At 42.2% G+C, this 16,099-nt stretch overlaps 1 protein-coding gene across 5 annotated transcripts in view; it reads right to left on the reverse strand.

The window, feature by feature from the left end:
- The window catches only part of ABTB3 (ankyrin repeat and BTB domain containing 3), a 448,319-nt gene that overhangs the window by 371,759 nt on the left and 60,461 nt on the right, over nt 1-16,099 (reverse strand). The gene's annotated exons all lie outside the window — the stretch shown is intronic.

Genomic DNA, 16,099 nt, shown 5'->3' on the forward strand with positions numbered 1-16,099 from the left:
TCATTAATACAAAGCACATATTCTATCACCGAGCTATAGATCCACCCCTTTCTTCACACATCACAGGCATTTTAGTAATGTCTCGTGGCAAATCCCAAACCCCACCTTCTTGGGGAAGAGAAGCACTTGGCCCACTGACATTGACAGGTACATTGACATTCCTTCTTTCACTGCTCCTTAGACTAAGGAGAGAGTGGTGTCAGAGCTAGTGGGAAAACACATGCCATGAGGCTTGCCAATGAATGCATTGCCTCTTTCCCCTAAAGAAATCCATCATATTCTCCCTCTAAGGCCACGTCTGAAAATTGTCTATGTGGCATTGCACCATTGACCTGTACGAGCTGCACTACAGCATGGACCAGTTTTATATAATCTGTGTGCCTATGCACAAATGAGACTTGAAGATCTACACAGCAGACCACAACACTGTTAGTGAAAATTCAGTGTCTCTATTCCTGGTAAAAGGTATCTCACAATCCTTCCTTCCACTTGCTATCAGACTGACAGTGACAGAGGGTGCAGATACAGCTCAAGCTTGTCTTTTTTACTGTGTGTTTTTAATTTTTAAATACACATAAATTATATTTACATTATTGATCATAAGTATATTAATTTTTAGTTCTATATTAATATATTAAGGTCTATTGTTAATGTTAGGACTATTGTTAATATAAAAGAACATTAATATAGATGAAATTATATAACATATATTATATAATTTATTGTATATAATTTCAGAATACATGAAATAATGCATTTATATCGATCTCAAGACTAAATGACGAGTTGTTTAGTTTTGATTATATGCTTTATATTTCCACACTCATACACACCGAGGTCATTCGTACAAACACTGTGTTCTACCCAGGTTTGGGAGCTTTTTCCCAATTTTTGGTTGTGTGGAAGCAAGGTAAGAGAAAAACCTGGGTAGAAGTGATTGTGTGGAAGCAAGGTAGGAGGAACTCCTCCTACCTTGCTTCCACACAATCACTTCCTCCTACATAAACTCCTCCTACCTTGCTTCCACACAAACACTTCTACCCAGATTTTCCTCTTACCTTGCTTCCACACAACCAAAAAATGGGAGCACACACAGCTCCCAAACTGCGGTACAACACAGTTTTTGATTGTGTGAATGACTTCACAGAGTCTCAGGCAACCTGTTAACATATAATCATGTGGGTTGTTGTTACATTAAAATCTTTTTTTTAAAGCTTGTGTAATGGAGTAATGGCAGACTATCTGCTTGCTTACAACATGGGACAGGAGAACTGCAGCAATGTGTGTGTCTACTAGTAACCATAATCCTTCCATACAGGTCGACAAAGGACATGGTGGGAATGCTAGAGCTCGGGAGGGAACACTGAAGCAACCAACTATCTTATCTCTTCATACCTATCCAGTTTTGGCTGCCAATAGCATTGTGCATTATTAATTACACTAGCACAATCAATGTACATATCACTTTATAAGATTAAATAAGACAGAGCTAAAAGATCTAGAGTATAAAAAGAGAACGGAGTGGATTTCTGAAGTACTGCAAACAGCATGAAGGACACACGAGTCACCCCACTTTTTTTTACCCCATGCTTTTCCATGGTTGCAAGGATTAGGTGAAGAGGACCTCTGACTGGTGTCAGCAAAGGATTGGCAGCATTCAGTTGCAGACCTTAACTTTTTTTCTAAAATCCCCTATGATGAGAATTATTCTTGTGAGTCCCATAAACTGCACAAGGTCTGTTATGCTGCAGTTACCAGTGCCTTTTATACCTATGTGGCTCTGGAGACTTGATAAATTGTACAGTGGGAGTAAGGCCTACCGGAGTGTATAGACTACCCAGGGTCCCTTGGACAGCCTGCTGTTACTATTAAATGTGAAATCTCTTTAAAAGCCTGAAACCAAACAGGTCAGGGAGATCTCAGATCAAGAGGGGTAGGAACAGTCACTGGATTCCCCAGACAAAACACATCTGAAAACATAAACAAATAAATATTTATTTCAAAAAGAAAGAAAATAGTTCTAACACCAAAAGCAATTGAAACACTTTAAAATAAACTCTCTATATTATACCATAACTGTAATATTAATTTTCTGGTAGACAACGAACGTTGCAATCCAGTAAAGGTGTTTGATGTGTGGAAACAGATTTCTATGTATTGGTGGTACTCTGGCTCAAATAACTACATGTTTTATAGCTGCTTCCCCCATAAAGGAAAGGAAAGATCATGCTGTCAAGTTGATGTCGACCTGGCAATCACATATCCATGTGATTTTCTTGGTAGAATACAAGAGTGGTTTACCATTGCCTCCTCCCGTGCAGTATGAGATGATGCCTTTTCCAGCACCTTCCTATATGGCTGCTGCCCAATATAGATGACTACGAATATATAGTTATGTACTAGGCATAGTCTAGGAAGCACATCGGCAGGGATTCGAATAAACAGCCTCTTGCACTCTAGGCAAGCTGTTTCCTCACTGCGCCATCTTTAGGGGCTGCTTCCCCCATAAAGTAAAAGTAAAGTGTGCCGTCAAGTCGATTTTGACTCCTGGCACCCACAGAGTCCTGTGGTTTTCTTTTGGTAGAATACAGGAGGGGTTTACCATTGCCTCCTCCTGTGCAGTATGAGATGATGCCTTTCAGCATCTTCCTATATCACTGCTGCCCGCTAAAGTACCAGCGGGGATTCAAACTGGCAACCTTCTGCTTGTTATTCAAGCATTTCCCCACTGCACCACTTAAGATGCATACTCACAAGGAAATCTTAAGTAGATTTAACCAAAGCTTTATTGAGCAACAATTCCATTTTCTTCTTCTCCTTTCCCTCTTAACTGCTCCCCCACAGTCTCTACAGAACCCCCTTGGGACAAATGTCCAAACAAACAAACTGCAAAATAACAGAATACAACACTACAGCTGGGCTAAGAGGTATTCTTTGATTATCCTAACCCAAGGATGGCTAGCATCCCAATTTATCCCTCAGGCAGTGATCCAGGACCCAGAAATGTATTTTCCTGCACAGTCCCTCTTGAGTAGTCAGGATCTAGAATAAATGTATTTATCAGCTGGTGCATTGCCAGACAGAAGCAAAAAGTGCTGGAAGAACACTGCTTTTTCAAGCATGATTTTACTTGCTTTCCACACATGTTAGCAGGCTTCCATTGTCTGAGTCTCTGCAAATCTACACCTTGGACAGGAGGGCCCTAGTGTGATTTTTCCCCAGCACCACCTGCTGGCCAGCTCTTGCATTTTTATGAAGAACCACCATTCACCATAAAAGTAAACATCAGTGCAAGAAGTGACCAACAGCTGGTGCTTTTGAAAATCATGCTACAACCTTCCTGCCTATTTGGACAAAGCATCAATTCGTGTAGGCTCACACAACAGAACCCTCCTGGTGTGTAAGGAAAGTGAGTAAAACGGCACTTGCAAAAACACTGTTCCATTAAATTTTTTTCCTGCTCTCTGAAAATACCCATTCCACACTAAAGTGGAATGTCAGATATTTTTAGAATGCACTCCCTTTTTATCGCAAGTGAGACTGTAGGCAACATTTTAAAATATTCTGATTACTTTTGGTGGGTCAGTATACCATTGCTAGCGCAACTACAATGTCATCGTTGGCACATTAATCTTCATACAAGGCTGCAGGGGACTGGAGAACATTTATTTGTGGGCCACCAATTGTGCATACCTGCTCCTAAGCAATACTGATTAGCCAGGGGAATGTCTCCACAAATTTTAATCATAACATGCAATATTTCCAGATATCAGATTGTATTTCACCAGAAGAGGCTGGGCCGCATGTAAGACACATGTAAACTGATTTGGAAGCAATGAACAGCAACTTCAATCTATCAGGAAGGGAGAGTTAGCATGTCAAAGGGCTTCTACAAAGAGTTGAATTTCATAATGGGAGTCCAAGGTCCATTTTTTAAAAGAAAGAAAGAAAGAAAGAAAGAAAGAAAGAAAGAAAGAAAGAAAGAAATCTGTCACATTTAAATAACTGAAATTAGTAGAAAGGCTTTTGTTGACTCTGGGTCAGCAGGATTCCATCATGACATTGCAGGGGCTGGAGATTTAGTTTTGTTAAGAGGAACACAGAGAACATTACAAAACAGAGGCTGGGAGTAGAAAAACACTGCAGAATCCTTTCCCTGAAAAACAATCCTAAGGAAAACATTGGATTGTAAATCATGTTTATTAATCAGGGAGTATTCCATCTGCATCAGACACTTCCAAACTGTACTGGCAGGAAGAGAGGACAGCTAATCTCAATGTGAGTTTTTGAAAATATATTTTGATTGGTTCCAGAAAAAAATCAGCCAAGCATTTTTAAATAGGAGCATCCAGACAGCAAACAGAGGGAGCATCTACAATCCACATCAGGAAAAAGAAAACACTACTGCTAAAATATCTCTTATATACTATTATTATTATGGTCTCATTATTTGGTCAGGGCTACGGGAAACAGAGGCCCACCCTGGGAAAAGGGGGACGGAAATGAACACAGCCAGAGGTAACTCCCATCCCCATCCAAAACAACTAACTCATTGTGAATAAAACTGAAAGAAATCAGTACGATTTAAATTTAAAAGTATTTTTGTTACTTTAGAGATCTTTTCTTCGGTTTCTCTCCCCTCCTTTTGAAATCTGATTTTATCTGCATAACTCTTGTGGAAACACTATCATACCTATAGCATTATTTGGTTATATAAACATTCTCCTTACACTCGTTACCATTTAGGTATTAGTGGCAATCAGCTACAGTGAGATCAAAGAAGTTAGTGCTTCATAGTTAGGGGCATGCACCTGTCCATTCTATGGTACAGAGCTGTTGTAACATGCCCCCCTCCTTCCCTTGAGAAGGGTACAGAGAAAAGCAATGCAAACTATAGATGAAGAATCAGCAACTAGAGACCCAAGGTCAAATCCAGCCCCCACAATAATTTTTTATTTTATTTTTTTAAAGGTTTTCTTTCTCACCCTTCAGTTTTCCAATTTTCAGAATGGCTTACAATGCAAAATCCAAACAGACAATAATTTCCCATACTGGCCAGACAATATTAGCCAAAACAGATAGGCAGATTACTGATGAATAACCCGCAATGTCTTGGGGATACATCTTCAAAAGGAGCAAATGGTTGGAAGATATCTAGAGAACTCTCTTGATATTATCCATCAGAGTTTGGAGAAGGTAGTCCTTCCAGCTATGGGGAGGGACAAGTACTTGTGTATGGTGTGTGTGTACACATGAACAAAATAATTTGCTTTGAGCAGACAGATAGGAGCAGAAAGAAAGAGCTAAGAATCAGCTGCAAGTGCCTTGTGGGAAGCAGGGCCTCCCTCGGGATCTGAAATGAGGCCCATTTTTTAAAACCAGAGCTGGCAAAATAAAATATGATTATTCTAAGTCCCCCAATGCAATATGGGCAGTTAAAAGTTTGACATAATTTAAGGTTAGGATAATCCCAAATACATACATAAGCCATCTCTTATTCTGTCCGCCCACCTCTCATGCTCCATTCTGCATCTTGCAACTGTTCTGTGCAACACCATTATGTTATTGCAGCCTTGCCTTGTGCTGCTGTGATGGCGTGGACATCCTACATAATGTCAGTGCATCCACAATACTGGCACAGAATGTACAGTCTACTCATGCACTGGTTACATCCAGGCTAGACTGTTGAAATTCCCTCTATGCAGAGCTACTTTTAAAGACAATTCAAGAACTTGCTGGTGGGAAATGCAGTCACCAGGATGCTGGTAGGAGCAAGAAGGTCTCCACATATGTTTATTATTAAGAATAATTTATATACCATCCTTCAACAACAAACATTCTACAGCATACCTAGCAGTTCACACAGCAAAAGAAATGAGAAAATGGTTTCCTGTTCCCAAAATACTCACCAAAAGAAAAAAGAAAAGAAAAAAAACCCAAGTTTCAAAATCAATCGAGCCATTTTCTAACTATAAGTCATAGCATCTCCTGCTCCCCCCCGCCCCCGGTTTCTGGTTATGATGGCAGAATGCTAACTGTCTGTCCTTAACCCTAACCCTATAAACAAGGGAGAGGTCAGCGAAATCAACTAGAGGAACACTCTACTAGACCAATAGCCAGTGGGGATTGAGGTGGGCAGCCCCCTCTAAATTTTTCTCTGCCCTCTCAAAGCTTTTACAAACAAATATTTTTTAAACTGCTATACAGAGAGCAAATAATATGATAAAACCTGTCCCCCTTACTTTTTGGGGCCCCCCCTCCCCCGCCAAACCTTTAGGCAGGCTATGGGACTGTACTGTACTGGGTTGGATCGGGATGGTTGTTGTCCCCCTGCTAAACATAAGAGAGTCACCACTTTTAAAGAGTGCCTTTTTGCCCACTTATCCTACAATAGTAGCAATGGTTACCAATTTGTTTCCAAGCTCAATTTAAAGTGAACGCTTCTCTGGCAGATCACTGCCTGGCTCCCCATTAACTCAGATCTGATTGGTAGGTATCAGAGACAGAGAAGCTCTTTGCACGATCAGTGAGAAAAGTTTCGGGCGGATCTGCAGGGAGAACAGGTTAACTTATCCTCCCTGCTGATGATCGCTCATCCATCCCTGGGTGGCCGGATCGGCCGTCCACACAATTACTGGCTCCGTCACAAAGCTGATGGGGGCAGGGAGGATTGGGGGCCACCTGGACCGCAAGTGCGCAGGCCGATTCTGGGGAGACCCCCGATGCCGGGAAGCTTGTTGTAGCCTCTCGGTCTTGGGTCTCCTTGTGAGTCGCCGTGCCACGGAGCCATGCCAACTCACAATTTTAAAAAAACTGGGGCTAGCAGAGGGCTCGCTCCGCTAACCTCATTTAAGGGGAGGGCTACTTTGGCGTGCTAGCCACCTTTGAACCACCAGGCTCACTTGGGAGCCTGGTGGTTCTCACGATGGAGGAAAACTGGGCTGGGCTCCCATAGCCCAGTTTTCTTCCATCGTGTGAATAGCCTTGGAGCCTTTTAAGTGGTGTCCTCAGAGTTATGAAATTTTCTCCCTAGGGACACCCACACCTTCTCATTTTTAGAAGGGGTCTGTCCTGCAAGGCATTTAATTATTGATTTTACTATTGCCAACTCTGAAATTAGATTACTTTTTAAAAATGCTGATCGGTTTTGTTTTGTTTTAAATTACGGATTGTATATTTTTATATATAATTTATCTTTATTATCCAATGTGGGAAAATGTATTTTTGAAGGTGGTGTGCATGCATAATTAAACACCCCTCCTAGCAAATACATACATAAATACCCCTCCTGGAACTTCTTAGGTGGCACAGTATGATCAGGTCACATGATCAGGTCACAAGTCTGTCGAACAGGCTAGAGAGTGCCTGGAGAAACTGTATTTGGTTTTTTAACCACAGTATCAAGCTCAATGTGCAGCAGGAAGAGGTGGTTAATGGATGACTGGATATACCAAGACAAGGCAAGAACAAGGCAGCACATGAACACATAAAATAGTCTCATGCGTTAACAAGCTGATCAGAGCCATGGCTGCTCAGACAGCTTCTTGCTTGCTGTCACAATCTTTAATAATCCTGGGCCAGGATCCAAGAGGAGTGTGCACGTACATTCTGTCACTGTGAGCACATCCAATTTATTTTTTCAGTTTTGAGAAGGTGGCATTTCTTCCTCCTCATTTTGTTCTGGAAAATTACAAAATCCAAAAGCAGTTTAGGGGGAAAGTCTGAGGAAATAGAACAAAGTGGGAGAAACAGGGTATGTGAAGTGACAGAACTATTTTTTCCCTTTGAAAAGTCTCGGGCCATCCCAAACCCCACCCCACCCCACCCCTACATACCAGTAGCAAACTATTTCGAGTATGGGAATGGATTGTGGTTTATCCACTTTACACAGCTGGTGACTTAAATGGAGCTTCATGTACTTTAGGAAATACGATCTACCAAGCTGCCACTTCCAGTTCTTGTAACTTAAATATTCCTCAAGTCTGCAGATGTCTAGAGGCTTAGTATGTGGAGAACACCAATAAAGTGCCAGAGTGTGTCTGAGTGAAGGGAGGGGATATACTTTCTTTGCAGCACTATGGCTCCCAAATGGCCCGTACTTGAAACAAATGCCTACAAAACATGCTTCAGTGCTAGTGTTCTAATAACACCCTTTGACACAAGTGCTCACTGCTATTCAAAATGTGGTGATACTCAAATCTACAAGAGTGGCTTCATCACCAGACTTGGTTGTATCAAGGCTAAGAACACCATTTGATGAAGAATCGGGCCAAAAATAATAATAAATCTGGATCAGAAACACGTAGGCCCTAATCCAGATTCAGTCCTGCTTTACATAAGAACATAGGAAGCTACCTTATACCGAGTCAGACCCTTGGTCCATCTATCTCAGTATTGTCTTCACAGACTGGCAGCGGCTTCTCCAAGGTTACAGGTAGGAGTCTCTCTCAGCCCTATCTTGGAGATGTCAGGGAGAGAACTTGGAACCTTCTGCTCTTCCTGGAGTGGCCCCATCCTCAAAGGGGAATATCTTTACAGTGCTCACACACAGTCTCGCATTCAAATGTAAACCAAGGTAGACCTTGCTTAGCAAAGGGGACAATTCATGCTTGCTACCACAAGACCAGCATTCCTTTGTTGTATGCAACTAGTGATTATGAAAGGGGTTGAACATACTCATCCACAGTAGGGATGTGCATGGAACCACATTGGGGAGGCTCAAAGGTGGCAGGGGTGCTGCTTTAAGAGCGGGGGAGGGTGCACTTACCCCTCCCACCGTTTTCCTCCTGCTGGCAGCATCTGCTTACTTCCAAGCCCATTGGGGCGGCAGCGTACCTCCCTGCCCCCCATTGCCCAGATGTGACTGGAAGTCTCCAACATGCCTGAGTGCTCCGGCACAGGCACACACACGTCGCATGTGCACATGAGCCCTTGAGCCCTTGCCAGCATGCACAAGCACATCAGAGACTTCCGGTCATATCTGGACAACGGGTGCAATGGGACAGCAGGGAGGTATGCTGCCGCCCCGATGGGCTTGGGAGTAAATGGACACCGGCGGGGGGGAAGCGGAGGGAAGGGTAAGTGCACCCTCCTCTGCTCTTAAAGGTAGACACCCCCACTGTCAAACCGGCGGAACCACTGGTTCTTCAAATCGGTTCAGAGGCCCATAAAAGGCCTCCGAACCGGTTCTGTGCACATCTCTAATCTACAGTAGGGCCACCAAGCAAACTTGCCACAACTATGTTAATTTTTATACAGGACACAGAAGGGTGTACTAATTTAAGCAGCACAAGTAAAACAAGAACTTTTATTTATTTTAAGTTCATATTTTTATGCTGCTTTTCAACACTATACTGCCCAAGCAGCTTAGAATAATTAATAACAGGTGCATAACTAGACAAAAAATTAAGAAACTAACAATAGGTTCAGGAGCACAGAAATGTAGACCTCTGATCTGGTAAAAAGGTCTTACCAGCAGTGCAAAGGGACATCTTATGCACAGAAGCACCACCAAAGTCACCACCAATGGCCCATGTTGCATCTCTTCCTAGTTGCCGATGTAGTAGAATCACCCACACTCCCAACACTAACACACCCTTGCATCTTTCAGAAGCTATAGTAAACTTATCCTCTCTCATGTTTAGCAACAAGTGGAAAAGATTTATCCAACTCCACCTTGCTTCCATTGCACGGGATGGTGCTTTAGACACAGTAGAACACAATTAATAGGATCAGTCTGTCAATATTCCTTTGTTTTGTTTTATATACTGGAGGAGGATGGGGCAAATACTTCTATGGACAGATACAGCTGTACTTACCATGCAATCCTAAGCACATTTACTAAAAAATAAGTCACACTTCCTTACAGGTGTGTGTTACATAAGAACACCCCTGCTGGATCAGGCCCAAGGCCTATATAGTCCAGCATCCTGTTTCACACACTGGCCCACCAGATGCCTCTTGAGAAGACCACAGGCAAGAGGTGCAGGCATGCCCTCTCTCCTGCTGTTGATCCCCTGCATCTGGTATTTAGAAGCATCTTGCCTCTTGGGCAGGAGGTGGCCTATAGCCCTCAGACTAGTAGCCATTGATAGACCTGTCCTCCATGAATTTGTCTAAGCCCCTTTTAAAGCCATCCAAGTTGGTGGCCATCACCATATCCCATGGCAAAGAATTCCATAGATTAAATATGTGCTGGGTGAAAAAGTACTTCCTCTTGTCTGATCCTAAATTTCCTGACCTTCATTTTCATGGGATGACTCCTGTTTCTAGTGTTGTGAGAGAGGGAGAAAAATTTCTCTCTGTCCACTCTCTCCACTCCATGCATAATTTTATACACCTCGATCATGTCTCCATTTAGTTGCCTCTTTTCCAAAGTAAAGAGCCCCAGATGCTTTAGTCTAGCCTCATAAGAAACGTGCTCCAGGGCCTTGAACATCTTGGTTGCCCTCTTCTGCACTTTTTCCAGTTCTACAATATTCTTCTTAAGATATGGCGACCAAAACTGAATACAGTACTCCAGATGTGGCTACACCATAGATTTGTATAAGGGCATTATAATATTAGCATTTTTATATTCAAATCCCTGTCTAATGATCCCTAGAATGGAATTGACCTTTTTCACAGCTGCCACACACTGAGCCGACATTTTCAATGAGCTGTCCACAACCCCAAGCTGTCCATCACAACCTCCTGGCCAGTCACCAACAGCTAGATCCCATCAGCGTATATGTGAAGTTGGGTTTTTTTTGCCCCAATATGCATCACTTTACACTTGCTTACATTTAACCACATTTGCCATTTTGTCACCCACTCCCCCAGTTTGGAGAGATCCTTTTGGAGCACCTCACAATCTGTTGTGGATTTTACTACCCTAAATAGTTTAATGTCATCTGCAAATGTGGCCGTTTCATTGCTTACTCCAACTTTTAGATCATTTATGAACAAGTTAAAGGGCACTGGTCCCATTACTGATCGCTAGGGGACCCTACTTCCTACTTCCCTCCATTGTGAAAACTGTCCATTTATTCCTACCTTCTCTTTCTTGTCCTTCAAACAGTTACCAAACCACACATGAACCTGCCCCCTTATCCCATGACTGCAAGAGCCTTTGGTGCAAAACTTTGTCAAAAGCTTTTTGAAAGACCATGTATGTCTTAGTGAATTAGTGAGTCAAGACTTGCCCTTGCAGGAACCATGTTGGTTCTCCATCAGCAAGGCCTTTTCTTCTATATGTTTAACAATTATGTCCTTAAATATGCTTTCCATCAATTTACTTTCCATCAATTTGCATCAATTTTCCATCAATTAACTCTGGCACCAAAGTTAAGATAACCGGCCTGTAATTTCCTGGATTCCCCCCGGATACTTTTTTGAAAATCGGAATTACGTGGGCTACTTTCCAGTCCTCTGGTACAGAGCCTGATTGTAGGGACTATTTTTGCTAGGAGAGCAGCAATTTCACATTTGAGTTCCTTCAGAACCCTTGGCTGGATGCCATCTGGCCCATGCGATTTGCTAATTTTAAGTTTTTCAGGACAGTTTAGAACATCCTCCCTTGTCACCTCAAATTGGCCCTTCAGCCTCTAAACCTGAGAAGCTCAGTTTTATAGCTGCTTCTTTTGTAAAGGTCTGCTGGATAGAATACAACAGTGTGCTTAGGAGTATGGCCTTATACTTAAGAGAAATATACCCTTCAGTCTCACTCCCCGAAGGCTTTGGCAAACCTGATACTTCCTCTGCTGGTTGGTATCCCTTTCAACATATGAACTTTCTTCCTAAGCATCTCTCCCATGCCTGCCTTAGCCCACTAGTCTTTGTAGAAAGACACACTTGGCTAAGTATGTGTGTGTGTGTGCTTATACCTTGACGTTCAATTTAAATTGTAATTTTCATTTCCTATGGTTGTGCTATATATTTCTATCTCAAAACTTCACAATCTCTTTTAATTTATATATCCATTTAGCCTTTGTATTTTGTTGAACATGTCGGTAAAATGATGATTAAAAAATGTGCACTGGGCAGCATCCAGACTAAATTGCTCTTGAGCAGTCCTGTTGAAATTAAGTAATCTTATAGAGTAACTGAGTACTACTGAGTAACTTGGTCTGGGTTCTGCTCCCTGAATTTGAGTTCATTTCAGTGCTGATGTGATGCACAGTGTTACAGACAATGGGAGAAAGTGCCTGTTCTGTACAGCGCTGTGGCCTTACAAGTCCACAGCCGCCCCAGGGTGCAGTGCTACAGCCCCATAACACTGTGCATCATGTCCCCCACTGACATTTCCCCCCCTAATGGGTAAGTCTGAAAACATTGATTATGTACCTTAACTGGCAGCTAGCCACCTTGAAAAGGGGCTGGTTCTAAACTCAAAAAGATATCCAGAGCCTGAGAGACTGATGATTCCAGTAACTTTAACCTAGTTGTTGCTAGAGTCCCAGCCTTTGCAGAATAGGAGGAGGAGGGAACAAAAGTAATTGCATTGATTTGTATGCATGCAAAATGAGTTACCTGGTAGATGAAAAGGAGAATTAAAAATTGCCATGATCTTAAAAACGTAAGCTGGACCTTATTGGCCTTGTAACTAGAGCATTTAAAACTGTCTACTGACTGACACTGTCCCCACAATAAAACCATCCTCGAATCAGCTGGTCTCTGTCATTCACAGAATGCAGAAATAATGATATTAGCACCTCATACAAAATTAATTGCTCTCCATTTTGTCTGCCTCTGTGCTATCTTTAATGTGAAGCAACCAAAGTAAATGCAGCAAAGTAAATACAACTGACAATGTCAGTTCTTCATAACGTCACTCTGTTTGTGATAAATGCAGCTGAACATCTTAATGGGGGCATGGGAGCACACAGGGCAAGCTTTTTGAGTTGTGCCTTCTTGCTATGCATGGTATGACTACAGATGACCTCTTTAGCTTCCAGCATAATATGCACATGGGGCATCTTGCTTCCGGTGATGTCTTAGGAAGAGAGCTGGTCTTGTGGTAGCAAGCATCACTTGTCCCCTTTGCTAAGCAGGATCTGCCTTGATTGCATATGAATGGGAGTCTACATAATATGAGCACTGTAAGATATTCCCCTTAGGGGATGGAGCCACTCTGGGAAGTGAAGGTTCCAAGTTCCCTCTTTGGCATCTCCAAGATAGGACTGAGAGAGATTCCTGCCTGCAACCTTGGAGAAGCTGCTGTCAGTCTGTGTAGTCAATACTGAGTTAGATGGACCAATGGTCTGACTCAGTATATGGCAGCTTCCTGTGTTTCTTTGCTCCTAGGTGGGACCTTTCAGTAGCTTGCCTGAGTCTCTGGTGCTCCAGCATATCAATGTAGTTAGCTCCTAGCCTGCACAACACCTTTGTTGCCCCATCTGACAGTTGTACTACCTCTCAGAGCAAACTCAAGGATAATAAATAGGACACAGTGGGAGGTACTCTGGAACATGCTCCCAAAGGAAATCAGAACCTCCCCATCTTTGGTTGTTTTTAAACAACATCTGAAAATACACCTGTTTTATCAGGCTTGTCGTTCTTAAGGTTTTAAAAGTTTTATTGATAAGTTATTTGAAATGTTTTAATTGTTGTTTGTGCTTTTAATTTATAAACCACCTGGGGATTTTATATGGAGTGGTATATAAATGTGATAGATAAATAGAATGACAAATAGATAGATAGATAGATAGATAGATAGATAGATAGATAGATAGATAGATAACCTGAAGTCAGTGGCTAGAATTGACTCTAAGAATTTTGTGAAGATTAAAGGGTTCTCTGCTTCACAGAAGGTTACTTCTCTGATGGTGGGTCACAGCAGCAAAAGCTTTTATGGATGCTCTTCAAGTTATGACTCAAAATACTTAGGAACTCTGTTAATGGATGGAGCTTCAGAAGCTTTGCCAGATATAAATATATATATCAAATATTTTAGGGTAGAAATATGGATTGATGCACTTTTATTTAATGTCAGCTTATTTGTTTTGATGTGCAGCTTGTGAATTTTCTGTTCCTCTGCATAAAAACATACTATTTTTTGAAGTGGGGGAAAAAATAATTGTATAATGCCTGAGAGGGTCTGTTGACTTGTGAATAAAGACAGAGTGGAACAGCAGCACCATGTCAGCACTGGGGTATAAGTATTCTAAATAAATAAATAAATAAATAAATAAATAAATATTATCTGAACAAATGTTCCTATTAAGGTAACTTCATATCAGCAGTGCAAATAAACACTCACTGGCTGATATTCTGGCCAAATTACTCAACTGAAGTTCTATTGAAATTTAGTAGTCCTTTAGAGCAGGGTTTCTTAACCTTGGGCCCCCAGATGTTGTTGGACTACAACTCCCATCATCCTCAGCCACAAAGGCCATGTCTGAGGATGATGGGAGTTGTAGTCCAACAACATCTGGGGGCCCAAGTTTAAGAAACCCTGCTTTAGAGTAGCACCTGAGCGGTGCTACTAAGTAACTCAGTCTGGACATCAGCAGATGTCAGTCTGGACATCAGCAGATGTCAGTCTGGACATCAGCAGAGGGTCCAAGGTTCAAACCCTAGCATCTCCAAGTAGAACTGGGAAACACCCCTGCCTGAAAAATGAAGCTGGATGCAGGTCATAGGAACATAGGAAGCTGCCAAGTACCGAGTCAGACCATAGGTCCATCTAGCTCAGTATTGTCTACCCAGACTGGCAGCGGCTTGTCCAAGGTTGCAGGCAGGAATTTCTCTCAGCCCTATCTTGGAGATGCCAGGGAGGGAACTTGGAACCTTCTGCTCTTCCCAGAGTGGCTCCATCCCCTAAGGGGAATATCTTACAGTGCTCCCACATCAAGTCTTCCATTCATATAAAACCAGGGTGGACCCTGCTTAGCTAAAGGGACAAGTCATGCTTGCTACCACAAGACCAGCTCTCCTCTACTGAAATCCATGATACAGATAGGAAGTGTTCTACCATACATGCTTTGAACATAATGTGTGAATAATTGAACATGTTTACGGATCTGTATGTGCATATACCATACAAAAATTGTATAAGCATTGAACATTGTATGTGCATACCTGCACAATGGCCCACAGCACTATGCAATTCCACCCATGATATAATGCTTATCTCAAAAGAGCCTATACTGAAAAACTAGAAGTTATCAAAGTTTCTTCATTCCTATGAGGAAAGCCTGGGGGAATGATTAGTATTGTGGTTCAGCCGCCTGATCTCCATTCCTTTGATGTGGAATTCTAGTTTATTCAATGGATTCATGTACTCCCAACTGGGAAACTGGGTTGTACTATATGGGAGCTTCTTTCTGTTGCAGTATGTATGCTCTTAATTACTAGAAGAATTGTACCAGATGTTAACTGAATGTTTTCTTGGATAAGAATTGCTAACTTCAGCTGTGAAGACATTCTGTGCATGGAACATGGAGCAGCAGAGGAGAGCGCAGCTGTGCCTACTTATCCCAGCATAGCATCCCTCCTAGTGTGGCTGTTGCTGGTGGTGTGTGTGTGATTTTTTAAATTTCATTTAATTTTATTTTTTTACTGAGAGCCCCTTTGGGACAGGGAACCACTTTCTCATCCCATTGGCTATGTAAACCCCTTTGATAATTATTTGCTGTTGTTGATGATGATGAAGATGAAGAAGAAGAAACGCAGCATATTACTGCAATGTGTTCAATGTGAAGCTGTCCTTGAAAAGTATTAGGAAATTACAGATGGTGTAGATTGCAGAATGTAATGGCTATATTATTATCAGGAGCTACCCATCGTGCTCATATTACACTGATATTGAAGGAATTGTCCTGGCAGCCTATCTGTTTTTGAGTACAATTCAAGGTGCCGGTTATCACCTTTAAAGCCCTACACTGTTTGGACTCCAGATATTTTAAGGATCACCTGCTCCTGGATGAATCTACTTGCCTGAGAAGATTCCACCAACAGGGCACTGCTTTGCCTGAGGAGGCACATTTGTTGTGCGCACAAGACAGAGCCTTCCTGGTGGTAGCCCCCAGGTTGTGGGATTCTCTCCCAGGGGAGATGAGGGCTTCCCTGTCTCTTCAGGTGCTGTTTTGGGCAAAGATGGCCCTATTCACTATGGCAT

Source organism: Hemicordylus capensis, chromosome 5, assembly GCF_027244095.1.
Source record: "Hemicordylus capensis ecotype Gifberg chromosome 5, rHemCap1.1.pri, whole genome shotgun sequence".
Lineage (NCBI taxonomy): Eukaryota > Metazoa > Chordata > Lepidosauria > Squamata > Cordylidae > Hemicordylus > Hemicordylus capensis.